General features: G+C 46.6%; 1 protein-coding gene across 3 annotated transcripts in view; it reads left to right on the top strand.

The window, feature by feature from the left end:
- KIAA1549L (KIAA1549 like) overlaps nucleotides 1-24577 on the top strand; it is a 234831-nt gene that overhangs the window by 57665 nt on the left and 152589 nt on the right. The window contains exon 1 of one of the 3 annotated variants that reach the window (XM_075927819.2): nucleotides 23987-24204. The exons of the other annotated variants lie outside the window; for them this stretch is intronic. The gene's annotated coding sequence lies outside the window, so the exon portion shown is untranslated. Of the gene's footprint in view, nucleotides 1-23986; nucleotides 24205-24577 lie in introns of those variants that run through there. 3 annotated transcript variants of the gene reach the window in all.

Genomic DNA, 24577 nt, shown 5'->3' on the forward strand with positions numbered 1-24577 from the left:
CATTGTCTGCACTTGGCCCCCTGGCATTTGTATCTTCCCTCTCCCCTCCCCCTCCGCTCAAACCCCTTCCTCCCCTCTCCACACAATCTCCTCCCCTCGCCCTGCCCCCTCCGCACAAGCCCCTTCCTCTCCCTTTCCCCTCTGCACAAGCCCCTTCCTCTCCCACCCCTTCCCCCTAGTTTTCCCCCTGCCCTGCCCTGCCCTGCCTTACCTTCTACCTTCCACTTTCCGGGGTTGGGGTCTGCGCTCGAGCCCCAGAAGTCCCCGGACTCTGAACCAGAAGCTAGGTCGCACGGCACCATGCGGCACCGAACACTTTTAAAGTCCTGGGCCATGATGTCACATCTCACCCGGGCGTCTCTCCAGTCACCTGGAAACGCTGCACACAGCGGCAGCAGCCTCTGGCAGCATGCGCAGGCAAGGGGGAGCCAACTGAACGCTGCACAGGCAGGGCCGGTCCGGGGCCGGGGGGGGGGAGAGGGAGGGCCATATAATTCGCTGCCCATGCCAGGTGAGCCTGCGCAGCATGTGCTCGCTCTCACCCCAGCCCGGTGCCCCCCTAGGATGGCGCCCAGGGGCAATTGCCCCCCCCCCGCTCCGTCTTCGCTATGTCTCTGCCTGTGGGCACCACTGTGAGGGTCAAATCAGGCCGAACTGCTTAAAACAAGGGCTACTTACAGCCCAATATGGGGGGGTGTCCCCCTCTATAAGGCACCAAACCAGACATAAAGTATGCTTCAGGTGCCAATCTGGACTACAAGAAGTTACAGAAGCAATTCCCTCAGGGTATGTCACCACTACCATCCTAGTTCGAACTAGGGTGGTTAATGTAGGCAACCGAAGTTGCAAATGAAGCCCGGGATTTAAATATCCCGGGCTTAATTTGCATCTTGCCAGGCGCCACCATTTTTAAATCCCCGGTAGTTCAGACTCCGTGCCCGCGGCTACACGCAGCACGGAGTAGGTAGTTCGGATTAGGCTTTCTAATCCGAACTACCGGTACACCTCGTTCCAGATATTTAAATCCCGGGCTTCATTTGCAACTTCGGTTGCCTACATTAACCACCCTAGTTTGAACTAGGGTGGTAGTGTAGACATACCCTCAGACACTCCAGCTTTATCTGTGCCACAACCAGCACCACACTTTACATAGGCAAGAGGTTAAAAAACCAATCTCACCAGTCCAGGAAGGACTGCTTGGCGGAGATGGAGTTCATCTTTCCAGGAGTGGGAAGGCCTTGTTTGGACACAGACTGGCTAACCTTGTGAGGAGGGCTTTAAACTAGGTTCGACGGGGACAGGTGAGCAAAGCCCACAGGTAAGTGCTGAATGTGCGGGACTGGGAGATGGGTTGGATATGGGGGGGACTACGGCCTATAATGGCAAGGAGAAAGGAGGGTCAGGGCACAACAGGGAGGCAAGACCAAATCAGTATCTTAGATGCCTATATACAAATGCGAGAAGTATGGGTAATAAGCAGGAAGAACTGGAATTGCTAACAAATAAATACAACTATGATATCATTGGTATTACAGAAACCTGGTGGGATGGGACGCACGATTGGAATGTTGGTATGGAAGGGTACGGCTTGCTCAGGAAGGACAGACAGGGAAAAAAGGGAGGAAGGGTTGCCTTGTATATTAAAAAGGTACACACTTGGACTGAAGTGGAGATGAACGTAGGAGATAGCTGTGTAGAGAGTCTCTGGGTTAAGCTAAAAGGGGTAAAAAATGAGGGTGATGTCATGCTAGGATAGCTAGGGTGATGTCCTAGTCAGGTGGAAGAGGTGGATGAGGCCTTTTTTAAACAATTAACAAAACTATCCAAAGCCCAAGATTTGGTGGTGATGGGGGACTTCAACTATCCAGACATATGTTGGGAAACTAACACAGCGGGGCACAGGCTATCCAATAAGTTTCTGGACTGCATTGGAGACAACTTTCTGTTTCAGAAGGTTGAAAAAGCTACCAGAGGAGAAGCTGTTCTGGATTTGATTTTAACAAATAGGGAGGAACTAGTTGAGAACTTGAAAGTGGAAGACAGTATAGGGGACAGTGATCATGAAATAATAGAGTTCATGATCTTAAGGAAAGGTAGAAGGCAGACCAGCACAATTGAGGTAATGGATTTCAGGAAGGCAGATTTTGATAAGCTCAGAGAACTTGTAGGTAAGGTCCCATGGGAAGCAAGACTGAAGGGAAAAACAACTGAGGAGAGTTGGAAGTATTTAAAAAGGACGTTGTTAAGGGCCCAAAAGCAAACAATTCCGCTGTGTAGGAAAGATAGAAAATATGGCAAAAGACCAGCTTGGCTTAACAAGGAGATCTTGCATGATCTCAAAATAAAAAAGGAGTCCTATAAAAAAATGGAAACTAGAACAAATAACAAAGGATGAATATAGGCAAGCAACATGGGAATGCAGGGGCAAGATTAGAAAGGCAAAGGCACAAAATGAGATCAAACTAGCTACAGGCATAAAGGGAAACAAGAAGACCTTTTATAAATACATTAGAAGCAAGAGGAAGACCAAGGACAGGGTAGGCCCACTGCTCAGTGAGGAGGGAGAAGCAGTAACAGGAAACTTGGAAATGGCGGAGATGCTCAATGACTTCTTTGTTTCGGTCTTCACCGAGAAGTCTGGAGGTGTGCCTAATGTAGTGAATACAAGCAGAGAGAGGGTAAGTTTAGAAGATAGGATACACAAAGAACAAGTTAAAAATCACTTAGGAAAGTTAGATGTCAGCAAGTCACCAGGTCCTGAGGAAATGCATCCCAGGATACTCAAGGAGCTGATAGAGGAGGTATCTGAGCCTTTAGCTATGATCTTTGAAAAATCATGGCAGACAGGGGAGATTCCAGAAGACTGGAAAAGGGAAAATATTGTGCCCATCTATAAAAAGGGAAATAAGAACAACCCAGGAAACTACAGACCGGTCAGTTTAACGTCTGTCCCGGGGAAGATAATGGAGCAGGTAATTAAGGAAATCATATGCAAACACTTGGAAGGTAAGAAAGTGATAGGGAATAGCTAGCATGGGTTTGTGAAAAACAAGTCATGCCAAACTAATCTGATAGCTTTCTTTGATAGGATAACGAGCCTTGTAGATAAGGGAGAAGCGGTGGATGTCATATACCTAGACTTTAGTAAGGCATTTGATACGGTCTCGCATGATATTCTTATTGATAAACTAGGCAAATATAACTTAGATAGGGCCACGATAAGGTGGGTGCATAATTGGCTGGATAACCGTAGTCAGAGAGTTGTTGTTAATGGTGCTAAATCCTGCTGGAAAGGGGTTAACAAGTGGAGTTCCGCAAGGGTCTGTTTTGGGACCCGTACTGTTCAATATCTTCATCAATGATGTAGATATTGGGATAGAGCGTACGCTTATTAAGTTTGCAGATGATACCAAACTGGGTGGGGTTGCAACTTCTTTGGAGGATAGGGACATAATTCAAATGACCTTAGCAAGTTAGAGAAATGGTCAGAGGTAAACAGGATGAGGTTTAATAAAGAGAAATGCAAAGTGCTCCACTTAGGAAGGAACAATCAGTTCCATACATACAAGATGGGAAGCGACTGTCTAGGAAGGTGCATGGCGGAAAGGGATCTAGGGGTCATAGTGGACCACAAGTTGAATATGAGTCAACAGTGTGATGCTGTTGCAAAAAAAGCAAATATGATTCTAGGTTGTATCAACAGGTGTGTTGTAAACAAAACTCGTGAAGTCATTCTGCTGCTCTACTCTGCACTAGTTAGGCCTCAGCTGGAGAACTGTGTCCAGTTCTGGGTGCCACATTTCAAGAAAGATGTGGAGAAATTGGAAAGGGTACAGAGAAGAGCGACAAGAATGATTAAAGGTTTAGAGAACGTGACCTATGAAGCCAGGCTTCATGAACTGGGCTTGTTTAGTTTGGAAAAAAGAAGATTAAGGGGGGACATGATAGCGGTTTTCAAATAGCTAAAAGGGTGTCACAAGGAGGAAGGAGAAAATTTGTTCCTCTTGGTTTCTGAGGACAGGACAAGGAGTAATGGGCTTAAAGTGCAGCAAGGGAGGCTTAGATTGGACATTAGGAAAAAATTCCTAACTGTCAGGGTGGTCAAATATTGGAATAAATTGCCGAGGGAGGTGGTGGAATCTCCCTCTCTGGAGATATTTAAGAACAGGTTAGATAGACATCTGTCAGGGATGGTGTAGACGGAGCTTGGTTCTGCCTTGAGGGCGGGGGGGCTGGACTCGATGACCTCTCGAGGTCCCTTCCAGTCCTATGATTCTATGATAATTCCAAACCGGCTCTCCCAGTCCCAATGGACCAGCCACAGTCCCCGGTCAATTTATACCTCAGATCTTACCCAAAGAGCATGCTATGCCAATCCTTTAGCATCTAAAGGGTTAACAAAAAGAAAGAAACGGTTGAAAGTAGAATTGTTAAAGGAAACACATTACATTATACATAAATCACCAAGTTTCTGATGCAGGCTCTTGGCAGAGATGTAAGAAAGTACCAGCTTAAAAGTCTCTGGTGTATATACTATGTTAGGATGGTACCCGAGGATGCTTCTTCCCAACTCTCTGTCCCTAGCAAAGGTGCTTATGGAGTGGAGAGCAAGAGTGAAGACAAAGATGGAGGCACCCCAGGATACTTTTATAACCTTACCCATGTGGCGGGAAATCCACTGTCCTCCTGGGTGATGGTGCCTCCCAAAATGGGGCTGGTCACATGATCACCAAACCAGTCTATGTCCTTTTTAGGCGAGGAGCCACGGGGTGCCCAGGTGTGTCCTTCTCAGGTAAGGGGCTATTGTGTGCTCCTCAGGTCTCAATTGGCAACACTTAAGAGCCATTGTCCATGCATCATTCACTGGGTCACCACCCCTCACAATAGGTGGGCCAACGCCTGCTGCTGTCTCCCAGACATAAAACATTTGAAATACAAGTACAGAGCCTATATTCAGAACTTTTCATATACAAATCATACAAGTGTACGAGTAGCCTAGAGAGAATCCGCATAGCATCACTTTCATTAGACACCTCATTTAGCCCACCTTACATAGATTTTGGAGCAGTAACACATAGTGGGTACAACACTGCTCTGCATTCTCCTATGATGTGACACTACGTACTGTTGTCATTTTCATTGAGTCTCTCATCAACAATACCCCTTGCTGCTCTAGGTTTAATGCTGAATTAGACACAAATGTGCCAAATAGTCTAATTAGACATAACTGAGCCAAATAACGGCTCTTTAATTGGGATAGACATTCCCTAGGAACTCTGCGGAGACCATTATACTAACTTTAATTTCTTAAAATCTCCCTGTGATCTGTAACTGCTGCTTTGGTTCCTAAGCCACATTCTTTACTTTCACCCACCAAAAGAGTTCTTCCAAAATTGTGCATTTCTCAGATGAAAAATCCCAAGATATATGTATTTGTTCTTTCAGTGCATCACCTATCTTCCTTCAAAGCAGATAATGAGAAATAAAACCATGCTCCTCTCCCAAACTGAGAAAGTACTGGGATGGGTCAGATTGAGGAGGTGCTAATCTCAACAATAATTGACTACACCACTTCAGCCCCAATCTGTGACTGATGGAAGTAGTGAGTGGTAAAGCAGAGATTAGGGAGAGGAAAAATAAATTATTCAAATCAGTAAATAATTTTGACCCTTCCCCATTGAAGTAAATTGACTGGAATTAATTTTTTGTGGAACACTTTCCTGCCAGAAGATGCCACTGTGAAACAGAGGTAGTCAGTCCACCTGTGGTGTCCAATAAATGTAGCACTACAGAACCACAGGGTTTCCTTGACATCTTTTGTGTAAAATCTGAATCCGATTCTGCACAGGGTATTGTTATGGATCAAATGATGTAAATTCTTGGTCACTCACGACATTGTTGTCCATTAATTTACTGGTTTCAGGACCTATTTTTGCTAGCTGGGAAATCAATGACAAAATCCCAATGGATGCTGAGTTGTGCCTGTTTTTTGAAAGTTCTGTTGTGTTGTAGATATTACCAGTTATTAAATAAGAGCTGCTTGTCAGTGTTGGGATTTTGCGGTTCCCAGAAACTCAGGTGCTGGGCAGAATCAAGGGTCTTCAATTCAATTCAATACTTTATTAAATGTGCACAAAGGGAGAGCCCCTGGTACTAAAATCAGCCAGAGCCCCTCGAGCAAGGAGCCCCTCCCCTTGCTGTTTTATAGCACATGGTTACAGGTTACATAACACAAACTTCTAAACCAATCAGATTCAACCTTTCCATATATGGCTTTGTTTGTCACATGCCCGCACCTCTCCACTCCACATGCCGAGCTCACCCCCCCCCCCCCCCTTAGCCTCCCCCAGGCTGTTGCTAGGGTGGTGAGCCACAGCATGCCTCTCCATGCATACCCTTCAGCTCCCCCATTTGGTTTTGGGGCTAAGAACAATTCTTAGACCCCACTAACACCACTTCCTTGTATTTATTAGGAGCTATAATTGACCTTATCAACACTTAATTAATTGCAGTTTTGGTAACAGAATTAAACAATACATTCAACCTTTAATACATAATGGTATGTACACTAAAAGTAAGTCCCCATATCCGTTGCGAAAACACAACTGAAATCCATCCCCAGGGAATCTCTGTTCCCACAATAGCAAACTCTTCTATCCACGGAATCACTGTAATTGCCTTACCACTTCTTTCATAATATCTTCCACAATAGGAAGTACGAGATGTTCAAGCCAGGCTTACTTTCCAAAGCTAAATACCCAAATCCACACCAGGTAGTGGAGTCTTTTTTCACTGTTATATCATCCATTAAATTAAACATTACATGCACCATTAAGTCAGGTCCCAACATTTAAGATAGGGCTTGTCCTGACTCCATGTTTCTTATATGCAAAACCCATCCTCACAGGATGGAACACTGGTCCCATGGGAAAGCTATATAGTTATCTCCAGCTATTATTACATACTCAGCTACACAGGTGTCTATGACATGAGAATGGGAGTGGGTGGAAGGGCTGAGCCTCCAATCCAGGAGACCAACCCACAGGAATTAACACCTCTCCAAAGATGGAATAATCATTCCAAAATGCCCATTATCAATAGAGACCACTCCCCTGCCATCATCCAAGGTGAAGACATTCAGTCTTTGAGAACTGCGGCTCTCACCCAACAGGGCACCTGTGACACGAGCAAGTCTCCTATCAGGGCTACAACTTTCATGTTAACACCATGCCAGTATGATAACACCATTCCAGACCAATGCTTGCTCAGACATTTTAGTAGTTTTTAATAGATGGCTGAGTACAACAGTGAGGACCTAACCAACTATGTTGCTGAGTTAAGGTGATATCTAATTAATTAGACATGAGCCCTATTCTCACCACAATAAACTGTCATCCCTGCTACTAACAAATTTTCAACCCAGTCCCTATTATGAGATTTGATAGCTTGAGTAATGGCATTTACAACTGATCCAGTGGCTCCTCCCCAGGTGACTACATCAATAAAACACTTAACAATACTGAGAATGGCCCTCAAGGAGTCCATAGGGTAAACAGAGATTATTGTGCCCTATGTTGAGTGTCACCCTTGTATACTTTTACTCGTGACAGGTGCACCCAAACTGGAATTCCAGTGACCTGGGCCACTGAAGGAGTTACCAGGAGAACCATGTGAGGTCCAGTCCAGGCTGGTTCAAAGGTTCGTTTTCTATAGGCTTTCACCAGTACCTGATCACCGGGCTGCACCTCACATGTGTCTTCTTCGCTAGCCTTTGGGTCTGGTTCAGTTCGGGGGTCCTTTGAGACACACTGAGATAACAATTTGCAATATTCAGCAAGCTGGTCACCCATGACATACAATTCCCCCGCTCCAATGCACAGATTTCCTGGCATCCTCATTGCCCGCCCTGTCAGCATTTCAAAAGGAGATAAGGAATGTGGATTAGTAGGACTGGATCTCATAGACATGAGAACCACTGGTAAATTGGTGACCCAGTCTTTCCCTGTAGCAGAAAACATCTGTTTGGTTAGTTTGTTTTTAATGGTTCGGTTAGCTCTTTCTACTAATCCCGAACTCTGGGGATGGTAGGGACAGTGGAATTTCTGTTTGATCCCCAGTGACATGCATACTGTTTTCATCACCTTCCCTGTAAAGTGGGTACCTTGGTCACTATCAATGAAGCATGGAAATCCCCATTGGGGAATTATTTCAGTCATCAATATTTTAGCTACATCAGACGCAGTGGCCTTGGCCACTGGGAAAGCTTCTACCCACTTAGTAAAGTGATCCATGATCACCAGAACATATTCTTTCCCTCTGCACCTTGGCAGAGGTCCAATGAAATCTACTTGTAACTGTGTGAAGGGCTGTGTTGGTCTTGGCTGATGTTGCATTTTCATTTTTACTGTGGGAGCAGAATTACATTGTGCACATGTTACACACCTCCTCACATAATCATGCACATTTGCATTAAGCTGAGGATGCCACCAGGTGTCCGACATCCGGTGGATCACCCTCCGTGCTCCATCATGTCCCAACATGTGATATATTTGTATCATAGTTCCCATCAGCACATTTGGTAACACTAATGTGTTTCCTGGGCCTCTCCAAGTGTTATCATCACACAGGTTTCCCCCCCCATTATCCATCCATAACCACTTTTCTGCCCTTGGTGCAGAGTGTTGGATGTCCTGTAATTCAAAAAAGTTTGGGGTTTTTATGAGAGGCTGTGTTGCAGCAATCAATTGCATCTCTTTACCTTCCACTGCTACTCGTTTAGCTAGTTCGTCTGCCCTTCGGTTCCCCTTACTAGGAGGGTCTGTCCCTTTTGTGTGGGCCCTCACTTTTATCACTGCTAATTCAGTAGGTTTCTGCATAGCTTCATGAAGTTTCTCCACTATTCCCCCATTTTGTATTGGGGATCCTGTACTCGTCAGGAATCCCCGATTTACCCACAAGTTAACATAATCATGTACAACCCCAAACGCATATCTAGAATCAGTATATATGTTTACAGCATGACCTTTCGCAGCTTCACATGCTGCAACTAATGCCTGCAGTTCTGCTACTTGTGCAGATGCCCCAGGCAAACTGCCATGTGCCACCAGCTGTCCATCTTGAGTACAAACGGCCCATCCTGTGTGTCGCTTGCCATCCACATATAGGCAAGGGGCACCAGGTATTTCAGTTTCTTTTATCAATGGAACATCCATGGGCTCTTCCTCAAGGCAACAATGATGTGGGTGTCCCTCATCTGGGGTAGGCATGAGGGTAGCAGGGTTTAACGATGATGCTCTTTGCAGATGTACCGAAGGCATTAGCAAGCTCGTTTCCCATCGAGTCCATCTTGCCACATGGACTGCTGAGGATTTCTTCCCTGATAAAATAGCAAGCACAGCGTGAGGTACAACAATATTTACATCCTGTGAACCAATAAGTGGTGTGGCCTGATTTAGGGCCATAGAAGCTCCTTCCACTGCCTGAAGGCATGGTGGCATTGCTTGAGCGACAGCATCTAGTTTAGAAGAGTAGTATGCTACTGGGCGCTGTTTATCCTCATGTTTTTGCGTTAACACTGCTGCCATATGTCCCTCACTGACATGCGTGTACAATGTAAAAGGCATTAATGGATTAGGAAGTCCCAACCCTGGGGCAGTACTTAGCCTTTGTTTCAATGTGGTAAATGCCTGTTCACAGTCAAGTGTCCATTCAATTGCCTCATGTGGTCCACCAGCACCCTTCAGGAGATTATTAAGAGGCTGGACAATCCTTGAATAATTGGGGATTTGAGTTCGGCAGAAATTGAATATCCCCAACACTTTCCTAACTCCCCTGACCGTAGTTGGTCGTGGGCATGCATTAATAGCCTCAGTGCGGTCAACAGTTAAACGCTTGTACCCTTTGGATATTAGGTACCCCAGATATGATACTTGCTCCTTTGCAATCTGAGCCTTTCTAGCATTACATTTTACCACACTGTCTGCCAAGTGCTGCAGGATCACTTCTAAGTCTTTCATGTGCGTTTGGCGATCTGGTGAGGAGATAAGAAGATCATCAACATACTGTACAACACAAGAAGCCATGTCTGGCAGCTTTGCCAGCACATCAGCTAATGCTCTATGAAACAAAGTAGGTGAGTTATGAAAACCCTGGCTTAGGCGAGTAAAAGTATATTGCTTCCCTTTAACAGTAAATGCAAACCAAAATTGACTGTCAGGGTGCACAGGACATTTTGCTTTTCCCATGGTGAAAACATCAAAAGCATGCAGGCCTCCCACGACCATCCACTCCTGCACCTTTTCCCAGAAGGGTAGGTTTGGGTTATTAAGCTGCAAAGATGGCAATTCTTTTAACATGCTCCACAAGTCAGATCGACTCATAGGAGTGTGCTCTAGGCGACTCACAGTAGCAGGGTCCCCTTCCCCTTGATTAGGATTAGGGACAGTGTGCACTCTCACTGGAGCCATAAAACCAGACTGATATCCCCACATACCACATGTAGGGTCCAAAGGTGCTGAGGGACAAGATCTCTTTTCCTGCAAGGCTGTTTCTTTATAGTTTTTTGCTTCTGTTTGCAGTTTTTCTACCTCTCCTTCTAACTCTCCTATCCTTCCTTTTAGCATATCACACTTTCTAACCAGCTGTTCATAATCAACAATTAAACACATGCCAGCCAATTTGTCCTTTGATAAATATTGTGGTTTATGCACAAAATCAGTATTGCCCACTTGTAATGGGGGTTGGTCATCCTTCTTTCTTTCAGTCACACAGCCAAGATATCTCAACAAGAAAACTAATAAACTTACTGCTACAATAGTGATAAAAGCACTAATTAAACACTCTTCATATTGTGGATCACTAAATCCCTTCATCTTTCCCTTTTTTTTAAACCTAAATAGCCTCCAATCTCAAAATCTTTAAATACAATACTGTTTACAAACTAATAACAATTTCCAATTAGGAGATCTGGGCCAGCCAACACATTAACTAGAGGTACTTATGGCTATACCTGCCCCTACATTAACTGTTGGTCCTTATGGCCTCTTTGATTTCCCACTTCAACAACACTTAGTCAGAGGAACTTACAGCTTAACCCGCCCCCACACTAAGTACAGTGTCTTAAGACTGCAACCAAAATGTTACAAAACTGCAACAAACCCCTTAAATTCTCCAACACCCAGTTTCACTTACTACAAAAGGTGTGAGAGTCACCAGTCAGGTCAGGGACACACAACCAAATGAAAAATGAACAAAATCACCCTCCAACTTGATTGTAGGTCTTGATCCTGAAGGATATTTCTCACCCTGCTCGCTGCGCCAAGAAACTGTTGGGATTTTGCGGTTCCCAGAAACTCAGGTGCTGGGCAGAATCAAGGGTCTTCAATTCAATTCAATACTTTATTAAATGTGCACAAAGGGAGAGCCCCTGGTACTAAAATCAGCCAGAGCCCCTCGAGCAAGGAGCCCCTCCCCTTGCTGTTTTATAGCACATGGTTACAGGTTACATAACACAAACTTCTAAACCAATCAGATTCAACCTTTCCATATATGGCTTTGTTTGTCACATGCCCGCACCTCTCCACTCCACATGCCGAGCTCACCCCCCCCCCCCCCCTTAGCCTCCCCCAGGCTGTTGCTAGGGTGGTGAGCCACAGCATGCCTCTCCATGCATACCCTTCATCAGCATTTATGAAATGCATCACTGTATATATAGAAACATATAATGACTTCTATCTGCACAGCATATGACATCCTGGAGTCAAAGCTGTTCTCTTCCAGATCAGCAGACCAGGCTTAGGTTAGCAAAATACTTGAGGATTGTTAACTCTGAGAGAACCTATGAGGAGTGTGTATTTTCCAGTTTTTTAGAGCATTAGAAACCCTAGAGTTGATAACATGCTCAACACTGGCGCAAAATCTTTCCTAATTTGAATAGTGGATGTTAGATGGATTGAATATGGCTCAGGAAAGAGGGCCAGATTCTCATTTGCAGTAATTTGTGAGGAGAATTAGGAAACACAAATGCTGCAACTCATCATGTTCCAGTTCTTCGAGTAAGCCCTGGAAGGCTGTACCCACCCTTACCTCAAGATTGGAAGTAATCCTGCTCTATCAATTAATTTTTCTGCCCTCTGTTCCCTAACTCCTATTGGTCAGAAATACCTCCTAGAAATAAAACAAACATCACCTCTGGCTTTCTAGAGTTATGTGTATATGCATGACTCTGAATACTTATTTCAGTGGGATCATTACTTTAGCAGGAGGCTGTTTCCTCCTTTATTATTTATATTTTTGATACAACAGAAGTGATTTTGTTTTGGCCAGTGGGAATAAAAACAAATTTCTGTTCACACTCCCTTCTGAATTAACTTAAAAACCAACAAATAGTTCTGCAGCAATTTCTAGACTAACTCAAAATGTAGATGGGATCATGAGCTTTTGTGAGCACAACCCACGTCTTCAGATGAATGGAGCAAGGGGTCCAGGGTACAAATAAATAGCAGAGCAAGAGAGGAGATGGGCAGGGAAAGAGAAGGAAAAACATAGGAAAAAATATTCTCAATTGGAGTGTCCATGCTAAATGAGGCTGATAGAGTGGGCTGTAAATACCCAGTGCTTAGCTTTTTATGTCATTCGGGTGTGAATGTAGCGGCCCATCCAGGTCAGGGTTTTATTCAAACCTTGATTACAGGTGTCAAACTTGTAAATGAAACCAAGTTCTGCATCTTCTCTCTCCAGCTAGTTTTTGAAATTGCTTTGTAATAGTATAGTTACTTTTAAATCCATTAGTGAGTGCCTGGGAAAGTGAAAATGTTCCCCAACAGGTTTCTATGTGTTACCATTTCGAATATCTGATTTGTGTCCATTCATCCTTTGCTGTAGAGACTGTTCAGTTTGGCCAATATCCATGGCAGAGGGGCATTGCTGGCACTTGATGGCATAGATCACATTGGTATATTTATGAGCTTCTGATGTGGAGGCTTATGTGGATAGGTGCAGCAACCATGCAGCACACCTCCATCATACTCACCCACAGATGAAGTTGAAGCACTTCCTCCAGTGGAATTCTTCCTGATAATTCAGACTGCAAGGTTCTCAGCATGGGATTTTTCTTCTGTATAATACATGGTTACACTTCTGAGGGTGTATTAGTGATTTTTTTGCCTCTATTGATATGACATAGATGTTTGTGTTTATTTCCTCCATTGTCTTTTTGATATTATGGATGCCAGAGCCCGGGTGGAAACACTGAAACCTTTCCTCAAATCCCTCCCTGAATCTTAACTGAGTTCTAATCTTGCCTCTGCCATTAACTGGTTCTGTGGCTTTGAGAAGTCACTTAACTCTCTTCTGCTGTTTGCTCCCATCTGTAAAGAAGGGTAATATTTCCCTCCTTTGGTGTTGTGAGGATTATTGAGTTATGGTATGATTTCCAGTTGCCTTCCAGAACTAGACACAGAGCCCCCATGGTTTTCAGTCAAAGCAGGAGTCCTAACTCATTTAGGCATTTTTGAAAATTATTTTGTTAAAATCTAGACAATGCTTTGAATATCTTGAGTAGTAAATATTAGGTACTCTTCTTATCCTTTGTATCACCTCCTACAGTGGCATAATGTAACCACCAACTGATCTTTAATCAGAAAGTTAATGCTGGGCACCAGTGTGACTTACTATAACTAGTGACTATTTTTGGCAAAAAATACTTTTTTATACCCTTCTGTTTGTAGACCATCCCTCTGAACTGCTACATGTGGTTATTCTCTTTGGGCTCTGTCCTGCCTGGGGGATGGGAAAACGTATTTATATAAGACTTTAATTTCTGCACGTTCCTTCCTTTCTAGGAAGATTAATAGTAATCTAATTGATCCTTTAACATATGGTACATAAATCATCTCAATAATGGACACAGATTCTGTAAGGGTATATCTACACTAGCCCCCTAGTTCGAACTAGGGAGGCTAATATAGGGATTCGAACTTGCAAATGAAGCCCGGGATTTAAATATCCCGGGCTTTCTTTGCATGGTCCCTTCCGGTCGCCATTTTTAAATGCCACTAGTCCGGACTAACTGTCCGCAGCTACATGTGGCAGTTAAACGGTAATTCGAACTAAGTCGTTAGTTCGAATTACCTGTTACACCTCATTCCAGGAGGAGTCTGTCTGGGGTGGGGGTCGGGTCTGGGAGTGGATTCCATCAGTTGCAGGCTGCAGGATTTTTATAGGGATTACAAGTGACTTGGCATCTGCTTCCCTTCCTTTTTCTTAACACGTTGACATTTGAGTTAGGCTTGGGTGACCATATTTCTAAACAGAAAATGGGATGCCCTTCCCTCTGCATCTGTGGTGCTGTTGCCCCTCTCCAGAACTATGGTCTTAGGAACTCTTCTGCCACCCCCCTTCAGTGCTGGAATGCAGCCTTCGCCCCGAGCTCTGTTTCCTCTCTGGAGGGGGGCTGACACCTCTTCTCACTTCCTCTCCCCCGCATGTTCCTATAAACCATACCGCTTGTTTTTGATAAAAGTGGGTATTTATCCCATTTGGTCTTGCTAACTGATCAAGGGAAAACTTCCTAGCTGTCAGGGTGGTTAGCCTCTGGAATAATTTGCCAAGAGGGGTTGTGGAATCTCCATCCCTAGAGATTTTTAAGAGCAGGTTAGACAGACATCTGTCAGGGATGGTCTAGATTGGGGTGGGCAAACTGAGTGCCACACCTCAGTGTGGAAATTGTATGAAGGGCCATGAATGCATATGCAGTTGAGGCATTGGGGGTACAGGATGGGAGGGGGCTCCAGCTGGGGGTTCAAGCTTTGAGATGGGACCAGAAGTGAGAAGCTGATGGTGTGCAAGAGGATTCTAGGCTAGGACAGGGAGTTGATGTGCAGTGAAAGGGTGAGGGTTCTGGCTGGGGGTGAAGGCTCTGGGGTGGAGTCAGGGATGAGGGGTTTGGGGTGCAGGAGGGGACTCTGGGCTGAGGAGTGGAGCTGAGGGTTTTGGAGTATGGGGGGGGGCTCTGGGCTGAGGAGTGGAGCCAAGGGGTTTGGAGTATGGCAGGGAGGGGCTGTGGGCTGAGGAGTGGAGCCCAGGGGTTTGGAGTATGGCGGGGAGGGGCTGTGGGCTGAGGAGTGGAGCCAAGGGGTTTGGAGTATGGTGGGGGGGGGAGGGGCTCTGGGCTGAGGAGTGGAGCCAAGGGGTTTGGAGTATAGGAGGGGGCTCTGGGCTGAGGCAGCTGTGGGAGGGGGATACATGCTCTGTGATGTGGTTGAGAACTCCAGGACGGAGCCTTGAGGTAAGTGGGGAGTGAGGGTGCTGGCTGGGGTGCAGACTCTGGGATGATGTGGGGAGGAAGTGTTTGGGGTTTAGGAGGGTGCTCTGGTCTGTGACCGAGGGGTTCAGAGGGTGGGAGGGGGCTCTGGACTGGGTCATGGGGATGGGGAGGCTTATTGGTGCAGGCTCTGCTTTCCTCAAGCAGCTCCTGGAAGCAACGGCAAGTTCCTCTCTGCCTTCTACATGGAGGGGTGGCCAGGTAACTCTGTGCGCTGTCCCTTCTGCAGGCACTGTCCCCACAGCTCTCATTGGCTGTGTTTCCTGACTGCAGAGTCAGTGCTTGGGGTGGGGGGCAGTGTGTGGAGGCCCCTGACTGCCTCTGCATCCAAGAACCACATGGAGCTGTGGCACGTGTGGAATGGAGCAAGTCTCAGACATCGCTTTTCAGCGGGAGCTCAAGGGCCTGAGTCAAAGGTTGGGTGGGCTGGACTCAGCAGAGGGGCCATAGTTTGCCTGCCCCTCGTTTACATGGTGCTTGGTCCTGTCATGAGTGTAGGGAACTGGACTTGATGACCTCTTGAGTTCCCTTCCAGTGCTATGATTCTACAAAGTCAGCAAGACAGAGGCCTCCTTTTGGGGGCAGAGGGAAAGTTGGGACGACTGGGACCGGGACCATCCTGGCCAAAATGGGAACTGTGGTCACCTTAGCATGATCTGTGCTGGTGGAATAGTTTAGTAAATAGCCACTTGCCACTGGAATGGTGCCAGTTCCCATGAAGCCACCTTCCCCCTTCTTGTTGCCTCCCAGGGTATGTCTACACTATAGCGCTAATTCGAACTAACTTAGTTCGAATTAGTTAATTCGAACTAAGCTAATTCGAACTAACGCATCCAGACTAAAAAACTAGTTCGAATTAGCGTTTTGCTAATTCGAACTAGCATGTCCACATTAAGTGGACCCTGAACCGGGGTTAAGGATGGCCGGAAGCAGTGCCAGCAGGGCATCAGATGAGGACTTAGAGCATGGAGCTGCTGTCTCAGGCTAGCCGAGGGCTGTGCTTAAAGGGAACCGACCCCCATCCCGGACAGACAGTTCTCAGGGGTGCCCCACTTGCAAAGCAGTCCTGTCTTGGAGTGCCCTGAGTGCCCACACTGGGCACACCACAGCACTCGGCCATCAGACCAGCTGCACTTGCCGCAGGCTGCCATCTGGGGAGAGGGGGCAATTGGGGGGCTGCAGGAGAGCTTCCACCCCCAGAAGCCCGCAGAGCCAGCCCAGTCCTCCCCATCGGGGGCTCGTACCCCATTCCTCCCTCACCTCCTTCCACTTACCCTTCCCTAGCCCCCCTTCCTGATGTACAAAATAAAGAAAACGTGTGTTCAAAAATAGAATCTCTCTTTATTGAACAAAACTCGGGGAGACTGGGAAAAGGAGGTGGGAGAGGGGAAGAGAGAGGGTGGGAGAGGGGAGGGCAACTAAAATGATCAGAGGTTTGGAACAGGTCCCATATGAAGAGAGGCTAAAGAGACTGGGACTTTTCAGTTTAGAAAAGAGGAAACTGAGGGGGGATAGGATAGAGGTCTCTAAAAGCATGAGTGGGGTGGAGAGGGTGCATCAAGAAAAGTTCTTCATTAATTCCCATAATAGAAGGACTAGAGGACACCAAAGGAAAGGAATGGGTAGCAGGCTTCAAACTAGTAACAGAAAGTTCTTCACAAAGCAAAGAGTCAACCTGTGGAACTCCTTGCTGCAGGAGGCTGTGAAGGCTAGAACTAGAACAGAGTTTAAAGAGAAGTGAGATAAAGTGATGGAGGTTGGGTCCATGGAGTGGTATTAGCCAGGGGGTAGGAATGGTGTCCCTGCCCAAAGTTTGTGGAAGGCTGGAGAGGGATGGCACGAGACAAATGGCTTGGTCACTGTCTTCGGTCCATCCCCTCCAGGGTCCCTAGGGTTGGTGCTGTCGGCAGACAGGCTACTGGGCTAGATGGACTTTTGGTCTGACCCAGGACGGCCATTGTAAGCTCAGGGCTCAGGGTCAGAGGTCTCAGTGGACCACCTTGATTTTCATGCACACCTGCTCCTGGGTGGCCAGGCTGGCAGCTCTCCTGCCCTAGACGGCCACTTTCCTGTGCCTAGTGCGTAGGTCGTGGACGAGGTCCACGACGTCCGCACTAGACCAGGCAGGTGCCCGCCTCTTGTGGTCCCGGGCAAGTTCCCGGGAGCCGCCAGCCTGGTCCTGGGAAGAGGGGGAGAGCTGGGGGGCATCGGGTGGGTGGCTCGAGCCGTGCCAGGTGCAGGGTCTGCTGGCTGGGTGCTGGCAGGCTTGCACCTGGCACGGGCATCGTAGCCAGCCCGTGCCCCTTTAAGGGGTCCTGGGCCGGGAGGTGGGCAATAGAGTTTCCCTGGTGTTGGCTAGAGTGGCCACCAGGGAAAGCTGGGGAGGGCTAGCCTCCCACTAGTTCGAATTAAGGGTCTACACAGCCCTTAATTCGAACTAGTAAGTTCGAACTAGGCTTAGTCATCGTAGAATGAGGTTTACCTAGTTCGAACTAAGCGGTCCGCTAGTTCGAATTAAGTTTGAACTAGCAGAGCGCTAGTGTAGCGCCTATCAAAGTTAATTCGAACTAACGTCCATTAGTTCGAATTAACTTTGTAGTGTAGACATACCCACACAGAGACTGCAGCACGGGGAGCAGGCGGGAGCCAGTGCTCAGGAGGAGCTGGCATGCACAAGCACCGAATCCAGTGGAGCCATCTGCTCCCACATCCCCATGCTTCTGTCTCTGATAGAGAGGCAGTAGTGTGGAGGGTGAGGAGGGGAGCCAGCTTTCAAACCAGCTACCCCTGTGTATTGGCTCCTGTGGAGCCGCCTGGCCTTCCCCCCTGTGCTGCTGCCTCTGTTGAACTGATTCAGAAGATTTCATTCTGACATTTCCGAATAGGGATGTAAGCGACTACTTGAGTAGTCGGCTACCTGAGTAGTCACTACTCAACTACTCACTCTCCCCCCATTGCCTCTGTGTGTGTGTGTGAAGCAGGAGCCTGTGCTTGCGGGATCTGGCTTAAAAGCAGTTTCCCCCTGCATCATCTCTGTGGTGCACCGAGGTGGGGGCAGGGGAGGCAGAGCTGCAGCAGAGCCACCCGCAGTACAGCTCTGCTTTTTAAATGTAGTAAGAGTCACCAGAGCTACATTTAAAGAGCTACATTTAAAAAGCAGAGGTGCAGCAGTCCCAGACCTGGTGCAAGCTGGGACTGCTGAGTCCTGGCTCATGCCGCGTCCCCTGCTGTGGTTCTGCGGTTTAAATGTAGTAGGACCTGGACTTTCTACGCACCCGGCTTCTACTACATTTAAACTGCAGAGCCACAGCTTATCGACTAATTGTGTACTCGATACAAATTGTATCAAGTACATCCTTTTTTTTTTTCAATTGACATTTTGTGACCATTTCATTCTGCAAAGGAGTTCAGTATTTCAATGTGTTGTCCCATGTTGAGACACACACAAAAGTTGAAATATCTGAGTTTCCTATGGGATGGAAATTCTGAATTTCACTCACCTCTACTCCCAAGTCTCTGGTGTCCTGGCTTCTGACCTCATGCCTCCCAAATCAAATCATATCACTGTTACTGTGATCCTCTTTCCCCTTCAGTCAGTCCCCTATTGTCCCCTGCCCCTCCCATACTCCTCCTTTTCTAGGATCTGTGTCCATCTGTCAAATTTATAGACACTGGAAAAAGTTACCACTTCTGGCTGGGCAACTCTCCCTGGCCGTGCTCCTATAGTCAGCTGCCCCTGGTGCCCCTATGGCTACTGAAGATAGAGGACAGGAAGCAACTTTCAACTGACCCCTGGAAGCAGCAGGAGCTTTCTGCAGTGAGGGTGGAGAATTCCCAGCTCTCCCAATACATAGAAATAGAACCTCACCCAGCAGAGAAAGTAACTTAACATTTCTCACAGGCACTGTCCTATTGCAGCTCTTTCAATAGCTCCGGCTGGCTTTTGCCGCAGTTCAGCCAACTCTTGCTAAAGCTGCACACCAGGGCGCACCCGCTTCCTGTCACCTCTGACCTCACCTTCCAGTTACTTATGTTAATGGGAGTCAAATTCCATGCTGCTTAATCTAAGCAATGAGCCTGCTTCTTCTGATGAGAGGGACCAATGGCATGGCAATTATCACCACGAAAATGTTGCTACTGGGGAAGGGAAACATTTCCATTTCAAAGATGCTTTTAAAATTCGGTTTCAATTTATGCTCCTATTTAATAATTTAAATTCTTAAAACAAATTGCTGTAGCCTGGCTTAGGTATACCCCAAATGCTGTAAAGTGAATTATTCTGTGCCTTTTGCAATTAAGTTTTGCTTTCTTTAACTCAAGGCAATAAATGCTACTGCTACATTCACCGCACTAAGGGCCTAGCTGAAAACAGATGGTTTCTATACCCTTTGGTTAAAAACCAATGAGGTTAGTTGTAATAAGGCACTTGAAACCTGATTTACATACAAGCTTGTTTTTTGAGTATACATACGATCATGTGTAAAAATCCCAAGAAAAGATCCTGCTTGTTAACCCCATGTGGACAGCAGCACTAGAGATCTTTTATAACTCTCTACTACCACAGTGTAGATTTTTTTTTTTTTGTTTCATAGGCTGACAGGAGCTTTGATTGTTTGGATCAGACTTTTAGTAGCAGTTGTAAAACTGTATCTCATGCAACTGAATTTTCTAAGGCATGTGTTTATTTACTGGCTTGCTCATTACCTTAAACTGTTTACCAGGAAACAGTATGGAAGCATTTACTGATTAACTGATCACCTGGGCGTGGGAAATGTACAAAAACTTTTCTAGGAAAATTAAATCTCTCACTATATATAAACATTTTTTTTGCTGCAGGATGACAGAGTGATGTCATCATAGCACTCTGTGTCCCACCGCCCCTCTGCCTTCAGCTGCCCAGCCTCTTCTCCCCCTCTTCCCTCCTCCCCCCCAGTACTCTGGGGGGGAAAAGTCATATGACCTCACCCTCTACCCCCCCCAGCGTTCTGGGGGTGTGTGTGGAAGCCACGAGTTGCGCAGTCTTCCGCTCCCTGGGGGGGGGGGGCAGGAGCTGCATGGCCTCCCCCCTCCCCTGTGCTCGGGGGTGGAGGGTGGAAGTGCATGGCCTCGCTGGCACTTGGGTGCAGGAGCCAGGAGCCACGTGGCTTCCCCCATGCTCAGGGAAGGAGGTAGGGTAGGCCGGGAGCTGTATAGCCTCCCTGGTGCTCTGGGGTGGGGGTAGGGGGGAAGCCACAAGCCGCACTGCCTCCCCCCTCCCCTTTGTTTTGGGGGGGCAGGAACCATGTGGCCTCCCCTCCCTCCTCCTGGGGGGGGGTGGGAGCCGCATGGCCTTCCCCCCTATGCACACCCCCAGCACCATCATACACACCCCCAGACCTGAGACCCCAAACCCCTCCCCCTCACACACTCCCTCCACCGAGACCCTGTACCCCCAGCCCCCTCACTCACCCCTTCCAGCGAGACCCTGCACCCCGAGCCTGCTCTTGCATCGTCCTCTCTGGCCAGACACCTATCCCTAGCCTCCCCCTGCCCTCCCCTCTCCGGCCAGACACCCTACCCCAAGGTTGCTTCTGCACTCTCCCCCCAGCCAGATAGCTACTCTGAGAGAGGGGTGGTTGGCGAGCATAGAAAGCAGGGGCACAGCCCCTTAGTAATGATTTAACTGAATTTTATGCTAGTAAAATTTTATCAGCTGTTTCTGTGATCAGATCCCAAGCTGACTATCGTTCATATGTAGGTTTTCCTTTTTGCTCTGTCAGCATGTGTATTTTATTATTAACAATAATTGTAATGTTGTAATGTGTTGTAACTTTACAAATAGTTCTGAGATCAGAGTAGCACTCAGGACGTTTCTGGACCCCAGAAACCAGTGTGGATTAGAAGAGGATTGTGTTGCAGAGCTGGGAAAACCAACTTCAAATTTGTGCAGAACTGACTCTGGACCTTCAGGCTACCTCTACACTGCCGGGGGGGTTTTCAGCAGAAGATATGCAAATTGCATTCTCATTTGCATATCTTCTGCCAATCCTTTTTGCGGAAGAGGATTGCGTGTAGATGGGGCTATTTATTGGAAAACTCTCTTTTTTTGCAAGATCCCTTATTCCTCAGAAAATGAGGTTTACGGGATCTTGCCAAAAAGGGTTTTTCCCCCGGCAAATAGCCCCATCTACACGGGGCTTTTTAGCAGCAAAACCTCTTCTGCAAAAAAGATAGGCAGAAAATATGGAAATGAGAGCGTGATTTGCATATCTTCTGCTAAAAAAACCCAGCAGTGTAGACATAGCCTCAGTGACAACATACCAATATGGAGTAAGCCATACCCATGGAGAAATGAGTTTCCAATGCCTTCACACCAGAAAGCTACTAGCCTGTAGCCAACCAATTTGGTGTGGGGAGATCAACTGCTGAGGCTGTTTTCACACATCTGCTGTGTCATTGATAAACTGCTATCTAACTGGGTCATGCTCAGGAGATCGTTGATGGCTTTGTATGATGGCTTTGTTTGGGGTTTCCAAATTATATTGGAGCTGTTGGTGGAACCCATGTGCTTATGGAGTCCCTTTTCCTCCTCCGTCACCTGGCTAGGGTGTAGAATGTGTAAACAGGAAGGAAAATGCACAGCATTCCAAGGACTAACAGACCACTGCAGCAGTGTTATGGACATACAGGCAGGGTGATCTGGAAGAACCCTGATGCTAGGGTTTTTGCAAACTCAGCATTGTTTACATTAATGAAGAAAGAAAGGACTGTTTGCACGATGAGCACCCAGCTTTGCCCCAGATGCGGTGACTGATGAAGCCAGGGACAGAATGGAGGAACATTGAGCTCTTGCCTGAGTAGTTGCAGAATGATAGTCAAGTGTGCATTGGGCTGTCGGAATGGCAGATGGTGCTGTTTATGAAATAGGTTGGAAGCAGCAGGAAAAGAAATGTCCCAACTGTTAAAACTGCATGTTGTGCTTTGCTCAGTATGTGTGAGAGCAAGGGGGTAAAGCCTTACCAAGAGACTTGTTTGTGGGTTCGAGCACCCCACAAGGGCCCTGTTAGACAAAGCAGATACTGGGGAACTGCTGTCAGGGATGCCTGTTGTTCGGCATGAGGCTCAAAATACAAACATGTTAGCCCATGGAGAGATGGTCAGGCATTGGGATGCAGATATTGGGAACACTATGGTATGTTGAAATTGAACTTTCCCAATGCGCTTTTGTAAAATCGTATGAGTTATGTCAGCTTCATTTAAAAGATTTGTTGTGTTAAATGCAGTGATGACTCATAATAGATGTATTGTAAATGTTTTATTTTGAAAGAACACTACAGAGAATAATATTTTAATGAAACCAATAAAAAAATAAAATTTTTGTATTTGGTTAGTGAAATAAATTTCCAGTCTTCTTAAGTAACCAATGGATTAAAACATATATCACTGCAACAGTGCAAAGAGAACTCAAAGTGCAACAGTAAGAACATTTCTCACAGGCTTTGCAGAGCTCAAAAGAGCAGGATTCCCAGGCGCAAGTGTTCTCTGGACACAAGGGGTGGAGCTGAGAGGTGAACTGGAGCCACTGAGAATACCACTGTGCGGATGTGAAAGTTAGGAATTGTTGCCACTCCCAGTAGCCATCATTTTCAAGGTGCTGAAGGACATGGATGGGTTCCAAATTACAGGACTGCAGGGCCAGCTGATCTATCAGGAGCATGTTTTGCAGTGAGGCATTCATACTCATTGTGTCCATGAATTGCCTATGCATCTCTCTCTTTTTCTATGCTCTACTTTGCCACGGTGATGCTGTTCTTGGCCCCAGCCAAAATTGCCTGAAGAGCTGCCTTTCTTTCTCCCTCTGGGTTCTCTTGTACAGCCTTCATTTGTTTTTCAGCCAGCCTGGTTTTCCTCTCTGACTTTGCCATGCCATGTTCTGCAGATATTTTGTTCTGAGTCCTTCCTTTCCCCTGCCCATGTGGTTTGCCAGCCTGTCTTCTGTAGATATAGGCTATGTCCTTGATTTGGCTATTGCAAGTGCTGTGAGTACAGGTGTATGGGAGAAAACCAGTTGTTTGTTGTTCATATCTCAGAGATAGCCCTGCATTTAGGTGCATTTGGATTTCAATCTGCTGAGTCTGCTTTCATGTTAGGGTTGGTGTGATTGGAGCTATGTTCTAGGTTTGTTTGTGCAGTGTGCTAGAGGCATTTCTATGGTACTGGAAGTTATGAGGGGAATGAGGTACAAATAATCCCCACTACCTCCTTTGTTGACACTCTCCTTACTTCCAGTAAAATTATGTTGGGGCAGGAGATCAGAAGGAAGAGAATGGTCTTATTCCAAAAGGCAAAGGCAGACTAGAGAGCTAAGCTCTGAAGTGATTCATCAGGATGTTTCTCCACATGAAATGCTGCAGGAGCAGGAGGTGCTACAGTACTGGCAAGCAGGTATTCCTATAATGTGCAAAAGAAAATCGAGCTATTTCTTAGGTTTATATTCTGCTATATCTCTCCTGCAGGCACGGAGAAAGTGCAGAGAAAAATAGATAGCATCTATAGTCCCCTTTCTAAAGGAGCCTCTGATTTTTACTGGAAGGATCCTTTGTGCTGCAGTTGAGCCCTAGAGACTACAACTCCCATGAGCCCTTGGAAAAAAGAGGGGACAGTGGCTCTTCCAGGCATGGAGAGAGAGAGTTAGTAGTCTCCATTTTGGAGAGAAGAGCTAGGCTGCTGGTGGGGAGCCTTTTCCAGTCCACAAGCTGTTGCGTTGAAGCTAGAGCCTATTATTGAGAGCCTGCCGAAGTGTGGATCTAGCAGGCTGCTTCTGCGGCTGTTGATTGTCCCTAGACGGGAGAGATCCTGGATGTGCCTGAGTCTGAGAAAGGCTACATAAATCTACACAGGAGGTAACTGTGAGTAACTGGGCTCTTTGGGAAAGTGCTGCCTGGGAGGAGCACAAAAGACAAACTGATTCTGGGTCCAAAGTGAGCCAGAGCTGCTGGCATTCGGTGGGGCCTGCTCCTGTGGCAGAAAGATTTTGCGTCTGGCTGGTCAGGTTGGACTGACACACACAGGACCTGCACAGGGCTGCCTCCACTCTAGCTGCAGACCTTCAAGTGCACCCACACAAGCATCTGGGACTCCGACTCTGGGGTGGGATACATGGTGGCATTGCAAATGCCAGATAGATAAGTTTCCTTTATTTCTATGTATTAAATTGATTTTATTCACTTTTAATCTGTTAAACCCTATTTCTTTAAGTTGTTAAGTAAAAGTGTG

The sequence above is a fragment of the Pelodiscus sinensis genome, chromosome 5 (assembly GCF_052426305.1).
Source record: "Pelodiscus sinensis isolate ZL-2025 chromosome 5, ASM5242630v1, whole genome shotgun sequence".
Taxonomy (NCBI): domain Eukaryota; kingdom Metazoa; phylum Chordata; order Testudines; family Trionychidae; genus Pelodiscus; species Pelodiscus sinensis.